This window comes from Lipotes vexillifer, unplaced genomic scaffold (assembly GCF_000442215.2).
Source record: "Lipotes vexillifer unplaced genomic scaffold, Lipotes_vexillifer_v1.1 scaffold231, whole genome shotgun sequence".
NCBI classification, from domain to species: domain Eukaryota; kingdom Metazoa; phylum Chordata; class Mammalia; order Artiodactyla; family Lipotidae; genus Lipotes; species Lipotes vexillifer.
Window position 1 is genome coordinate 4,568,311 of NW_006791822.1, and position 8,007 is coordinate 4,576,317.

Consider the following 8,007-nt stretch of genomic DNA (forward strand, 5'->3'; position numbering starts at 1 on the left):
CACACTAATGATGAAAAATCTGAAAGAGAAATTAAAGAAACACTCCCATTTACCATTGCAACAAAAATGAGTAGGAATAAACCCACCTAGGGAGACAAAAGACCTGTATGCAGAAAACTATAAGACACTGATGAAAGAAATTAAGGATGATACCAACAGAGGGAGAGATATATCATGTTTTTGGATCAGAAGAATCAATATTGTGAAAATGACTAAACTACCCTAAGTAATCTACAGATTCAATTCAATCTCTATCAAATTACCAATGGCATTTTTTACAGAGCTAGAAAAAAAAATTTTTAATTTGTATGGAGACACAAAAGACCCCGAATAGACAAAGCAGTCTTGAGGGAAAAAAACGGAGCTGGAGGAATCAGACTCCCTGACTTCAGACTATATTCCAAACTACAGTAATCACGACAATATGGTATGGCACCAAAACAGAAACATAGATTAATGGAACAAGATAGAAAGCCCAGAGATAAACCCACACACCTATGGTCAACTAATCTATGACAAAGGAGGCAAGGATATACAGTGGAGAAAAGACAGTCTCTTCAATAAGTGGTGCTGGGAAAACTGGACAGCTACATGCAAAATAATGAAATTAGCACACTCCCTAAAACCATACACAAAAATAAAATCAAAATAGATTAAAGACCTAAATGTAAGATCAGACACTATAAAACTTTAGAGGAAAACATAGGAAGAATACTCTTTGACATAAATCATAGCAAGATCTTTTTTGATCCACCTGCTAGAGTAATGGAAATAAAAACAAAAATAAACAAATGGGACCTAATGAAACTTCAAAGCTTTTGCACAGCAAAGGAAACCATAAACAAGATGAAAAGACAGCCCTCAGAATGGGAGAGAATATTTGCAAACAGATCAATGGACAAAGGATTAATCTCCAAAATATATAAACAACTCATGCAGCTCAATATTAAAGAAACAAACAACCCAATCCAAAAATGGGCAGAAGACTTAAATAGACACTTCTCCAAAGAAGTCATACAGATGGCCAAGAGGCACATGAAAAGCTGCTCAACATCACTAATTATTAGAGAAATGCAAATCAGAACTACAATGAGGTATCATCTCACACCAGTTAGAATAGACATCATCAGAAAATCTACAAACAACAAATGCTGGAGAGGGTGTGGAGAAAAGGAAACCCTTTTGCACTGTTGGTGGGAATGTAAATTGATACAGCCACTATGGAGAACAGTATGGAGGTTCCTTAAAAAACGAAAAATAGAATTACCATACAACCCAGCAATCCCACTACTGGGCATATACCCAGAGAAAAACATAATTCAAAAAGACACATGCACCCCAATGTTCATTGCGGCACTATTTACAATAGCCAGATCATGGAAGCAACCTAAATGCCCATTGACAGACGAATGGATAAAGAAGATGTGGTACATATATACAACTGAATACTACTCAGTCATAAAAAGGAATGAAATTGAGTCATTTGTTGAGATGTGCATTGACCTAGAGACTGTCATACAGAATGAAGTAAGTCAGTAAGAGAAAAACCAATATATTAACGCATGTATGTGGAACCTAGAAAAATGGTACACATGAACTGGTTTGCAGGTCAGAAGTTGAGACACAGATATAGAGAACAAATGCATGGACACCAAGGGGGGAAAGCTGCAGGGGGTGGGGATGGTGTTGTGATGAATTGGGTGACTGAGATTGACATGTCTACACTGATGTGTATAAAATTGATGACTAAGAAGAACCTGCTGCATAAAAAATATATATATAATAAAATTCAAAAATTCCAAAAAAAAAGAATAAATGAATTGTGTAAAGTCACAGATATCAAAATTAATAAACAGAAATCTGTTGCATTTCTATACACTAATAATAATCTATCAGAAAGAGAAATTAATAAAACAATTCCATTTACAATTGATTCAAAAAGAATAGAATGCCTAGTAATAAATTTGACCAGGGGTGTGAAAGATCTATACTCTGAAAACTGTAAGACACTGATGCAAGGATGTAAACTCAACATAAATAAATGGAAAGGTAACATGCTCATGAATTGGAGGAATTAATATTTTTAAAACATCCATACTACTCAAGTCAATCTACAGTTTCAATGCAATCCCTATGAGAATATCTATGGTATTTTTTGCAAAACTAGAACAAATAATTATAAATTTGTATAGAACTAAGAAAGAACACAAACAGCAAAAGTAGTCTTGAGAAAGAAGAACAAAGCTATAAATACCATGCTCCCTGATTTCAAACTATACTACAAAGCAATACTAATCAAGACTGTATGGTACTGACACAAAAACAGACACATAGATCAATGGAACAGAAGAGAGAGTTCAGAAATAAACCCATGGATATGGCCAATTAAACTGCAACATAGGGGGCAAGAGTCTACAGTGGGGAAAAGAGTTTCTTCAACAGATGGTTTGGGGAAAACTGGAGAACTACACTGAAAAGAATGAAATTAGGCCTTTTTCTTATACCATATACAAAAATAAACTCAAATGGATTAAGATTTAAATGTAAGACCTGAAACCATAAAATGTCTAGAAGAAAACTTAAGCAGTAAGCTCTTTGACATTGGTCTTAGCAATATATTTTTGGATCTGTTTTCTCAGGCAAGAAAAGCAAAAGCAAAAATTAAAAAATGGGACTACAGCAAACTAAAAAGCTTTTGCACAGCAGCAAAGCAAACCATTAATAGAACAAAAAGCCACTAACTGAATGGGAGAAAATAAATGCAAATAATACATGCAATAAAAGGTTAATATCCAAAATATATAAAGAGCTCATACAATTCAACATAAGAAAAAACGTCAGGGACTTCCCTGGTGGTGCAGTGGTTAAGAATCCACCTTCCAATGCAGGAGATATGGGTTTGAGCCCTGGTCCGGGAAGATCGCACATGCTGTAGATTAATTAAGCCCATGCATCACAACTACTGAACCCGCACTCTAGAGCCCTCAAGCTACAACTACTGAAGTCCAGGCACCTAGAGTCCATGCTCAGCAATAAGAGAAGCCATCATAATGAGAAGCCTGTGCACTGCAATGAAGAGTAACCCCTGCTAACCTAAACTAGGGAAAGCTTGTGCAAAGCAACAAACAAAAATTTAAAAAATAAAAAAATGAATTTATTAAAAAACACACAAACAATCCAATTAAAAAATGGACAGAGGCTCTGAATAGACTTTTTTCCAAAGAAGACATCCAGATGGCCAACAGGCATGTGAAAAGATGTTCAACATCACTAATCATCAGTGAAATGTAAATCAAAACCTCAGTGAGATATCATCTCACACCTTGCAGATTTGCTACTATCAAAAAGAAATGGGGAGACCTTCAAGATGGTGGAGTAGTGAGATGTGGAGATTGCCTTCCTCCCTACAAATAAATGAGAAATACATCTACTTGTAGAACAACTCCTACAGAACACATACTGAACACTGGCAGAAGACCTCAGATTTCCCATAAGGCAAGAAACTCCCCATGTACCTGGGTAGGGAAAAAGAAAAAAGAAAAAACAGAGACAAAAGAACAAGGATGGGACCTGCACCACTGGGAGGGAGCTGTGAAGGAGGAAAAGTTTCCAAACACTAGGAAGCCCCTTCACTGGCGGAGACAAGTGTGGCGGGAGGGAAGCTTCGGAGCCATGGAGGAGAGCGCAGCAACAGGGGTGCTGAGGGCAAAGTAGAGAGATTCCCGCACAGAGGATTGGTGCCAACCAGCTCTCACCAGCCCAAGAGACTTGTCTGCTCACGCGCCTGGGCAGGTGGGGGCTAGGAGCTAAGGTGCTGGCTTTGGAGCTTCCAGGGAGAGGACTGGGGTTGGCTGTGTGAACACAGCCTGGAGGAGGCTAGTGCACCACAGCTAGCTGGGAGGGAGTCCAGGAAAATGTCTGGACCTGACTAAAAGGCAAGAGACCATTGTTTCGGGGTGCACCTTTACAGACAAGCAAAAGCTAAGAGAATTCAGCACCACCAAACCAGCATCACAACAAATGCACAAGGAGAGGGGATTCAGAGCACCGCCTAAAGGAGCTCAAGCCACGGCTCTCAGCGCGGACACCACAGACGAGCATGAAACGCTAAGGCTGCTACTGCAGCCACCAAGAAGCCTGTGTGCAAGCACAGGTCACTATCCACACCTCCCCTCCTGGGAGCCTGTGTAGCCTGCCACTGCCAGAGTCCTGAGATCCAGGTACAACTGCCCTGGGAGAACACATGGTGCGGCTCAGGCTGGTGCAACATCATGTTGGCCTCTGCCACCACAGAATCGCCCCACATTCCATACCCCTTCCTCCTCCCGGCCTGACTGAGTCAGAGCCACCTAATGAGCTGTTACTTTAACCCCATCCTGTCTGAGCGAAGAACAGACACCCTCAGGTGACCTACAGGCAGAGACGGACCAAATCCAAAGCTGAACCCCAGGAGCTGTGCGAACAAAGAAGAGAGGTCAGAGAAAATATTTGAACAAATTATAGTTGAAAACTTCCCTAATATGGGAAAGGAAATAGTTGATCAACTCCAGGAAGCACAGAGAGTCCCACACAGAATAAATCCAAGGAGAAACATGCCAAGACACATATTACTCAAACAATAAAAAATTAAATGCAAAGAAAAAATATTAAAAGCAGCAAGGGAAAAACAACAAATAACATACAAGGGAATCCCCATAAGGTTAACAGCTGATCTTTCAGCAGAAACTCTGCAAGCCAGAAGGGAGTGGCAAGACATATTTAAAGTGATGAAAGGGAAAAACCTACAACCAAGATTACTCTACCCAGCAAGGAACTCATTCAGATTCAACAGAGAAACTGAAACCTTTACAGACAAGCAAAACCTAAGAGAATTCAGCACCACTAAACCAGCTTTACAACAAATGCTAAACTTCTCTAGGCAGGAAGCACAAGAGAAGGAAATGACCTACAATAACAAACCCAAAACAATTAAGAAAATGGTAAAAGGAACATACATATCGATAATTACCTAAAATGTAAATTGATTAAAATCTCTAACCAAAAGACATAGACTGGCTGAATGGATACCAAACAGGACCCATATATCTGCTGTCTATAAGAAACCCACTTCACTTCAGACCTAGGGACACATACAGACTGAAAGTGAGGGGATGGAAAAAGATACTCCATGCAAATGGAAATCAAAAGAAAGCTGGAGTAGCCATACTCATATCAGATAAAACACACTTTAAAATAAATAATGTTACAAGAGACAAGAAAGGACACTGCCTAATGATCAAGGGATCAATCCAAGAAGAAGATATAACAGTTGTAATATTTACGCACCCAACATAGGAGCACCTCAATACATAAGGCAAATGCTAACAGCCATAAGAGGAGAAATCGACAGGAACACGATGATAATAGGGGACTCTAACACCCCACATTCACCAATGAACAGGTAATCCAAAATGAAAATAAATAAGGAAACACAAGCTTTAAATGATGCATTAAGCAAGATGGACTTAATTGATATTTATAGGACATTCCAACACAAAACAACAGAATACACTTTCTTCTCAAGTGCTCATGGAACATTCTCTAGGATAGATGATATCCTGGGTCACAAATCAAGCCCTGGTAAATTTAAGAAAATTGAAATCATATCAAGTATCTTTTCCTACCACAATGCTGTGAGACCAGATATCAATTACAGGAAAAAAATCTGTAAAAAATACAAATACATGGAGGCAAAACAATACACTAATTAATAACCAAGAGGTCACTGAAGAAATCAAAGAGGAAATCACGAAATATCTAGAAAAAATTACAATGAAAACATGATGACCCAAAACCTATGGGATGCAGCAAAAGCAGTTCTAAGAGGGAAATTTATACCAATACAATCCTACCTCAAGAAACAAGAAATATCTCATAAAAACATCCTAACCTTACACTTAAAGAAATTAGAAAAATAATAACAAAATAACCCCAAAGTTAGCAGAAGGAAAGAAATCATAAAGATCAGATCAGAAATATATGAAAAAGAAATGAAGGAAACAACAGCAAAGATCAATAAAACTAAAAGCTGGTTTTTGAGAAGATAAACAAAATTGACAAAGCATTAGTCAGACTCATCAAGAAAAAAAGGAAGAAGACTCAAATCAATAGAATTAGAAATGAAAAAGGAGAAGTAACACCTGACACTGCAGAAATACAAAGGATCATAAGAGATTACTACAAGCAACTATATGCCAATAAAATGAACAACCAGGAAGGAAAGGACAAATTCTTAGAAAAGCACAACCTTCTCAGACACTGAACCAGGAAGAAAGAGAAAATATAAACAGACAAATTAGAAGCACTGAAATTGAAACTGTCATTAAAAATCTTCCAATAAACAAAAGCCCAGGACCAGATGGCTTCACAGGCGAATTTTATCAAACATTTAGAGAAGAGCTAACACCTATCTTTCTCAAACTCTTACAAAATATGGCAGAGGGAGGAACACTCCCAAACTCATTCTATGAGGGCACCATCACCCTGATACCAAAACCAGACAAAGACGTCACAAAGAGAAAACTACAGACCAATATCATTGATGAACATAGAAGCAAAAATCCCCAACAAAATACTAGCAAACAGAATCCAATAGCACATTAAAAGGATCATACGCCATGATCAAGTGAGTTTTATCCCAGGAATGCAAGGATTTTTCAATATACGTAAATCAATCAATGTGATACACCACATTAACAACTTGAAGGGTAAAAATCATATGATAATAGATGCAGAAAAAGCTTTCACCAAAATTGAACACCCATTTATGATAAAAACCCTTCAGAAAGTAGGCATAGCTGGAAGTTACCTCAACATAATAAAGGTCATTATGACAAACCCACAGCCAACATCGTTCTCAGCAGTGAAAAACTGAAACCATTTCCACTAAGATCAGGAACAAGACAATGTTTCCCACTCTCACCACTATTATTCAACAAAGTTTTGGAAGTTGTAACCACAGCAATCAGAAAAGAAAATGAAGTAAATAAATCCAAATTGGAAAAGAAGTAAACTGTCACCCTTTGCAGATGACATGATACTATACATAGAGAATCCTAAAGATTCTACCAGAAAACTACTGGAGCTAATCAGTGAATTTGGTAAAGTAGCAGTATACAAAGTTAATGCATAGAAATCTCTTGAATTCCTATACACTAATGATGAAAAATCTGAAAGAGAAATTAAGGAAACACTCCCATTTACCTTTGCAACAAAAAGAATAAAATACTGAGGAGTAAACCTACCTAAGGAGAAAAAAGACCTAGATGCAGAAAACTATAAGACACTGATGAAAGAAATTAAAGATGATACAAACAGATGGAGAGATATACCATGTTCTTGGATGGGAAGAATCAACATTGTGAAAATGACTCTACTACCCAAAGCAATATACAGATTCAATGCAATTCTCATTAAACTACCAATGCGATTTTTCACAGCAATAGAACAATAAATTTCACAGTTTTTATGGAAACACAAAAGACCCTGGATAGCCAAAGCAATCTTGACAAAGAAAAACGGAGCTGGAGGAATCAGGCTCCCTGACTTCAGACTACACTACAAAGCTATAGTAATCAAGTCAGTATGGTACTAGCACAGAAACAGAAATATAGATCAATGGAAAAGGATAGAAAGCCCAGAGGTAAACCCATGCACAAAAACAGAAAGATAGATCAATGGAACAAGATAGGAAGCCCAGAGATAAACCCATACACATATGGTCACCTTATTTTTGATAAAGGAGGCAAGAATATACAATGGAGAAAATACAGTCGCTTCAATAAATGATGCTGGGAAAACTGGACAGCTACATGTACATGAATGAAATTAGAACACTCCCTAACACCATACACAAAAATAAACTCAAAATGGATTAAAGACCTAAATGTAAGGCCAGACAGCATAAGACTCTTAGAGGAAAACTCAGGCAGAACACTCTATGACATTAATCACAGCAAGATCCTTTTT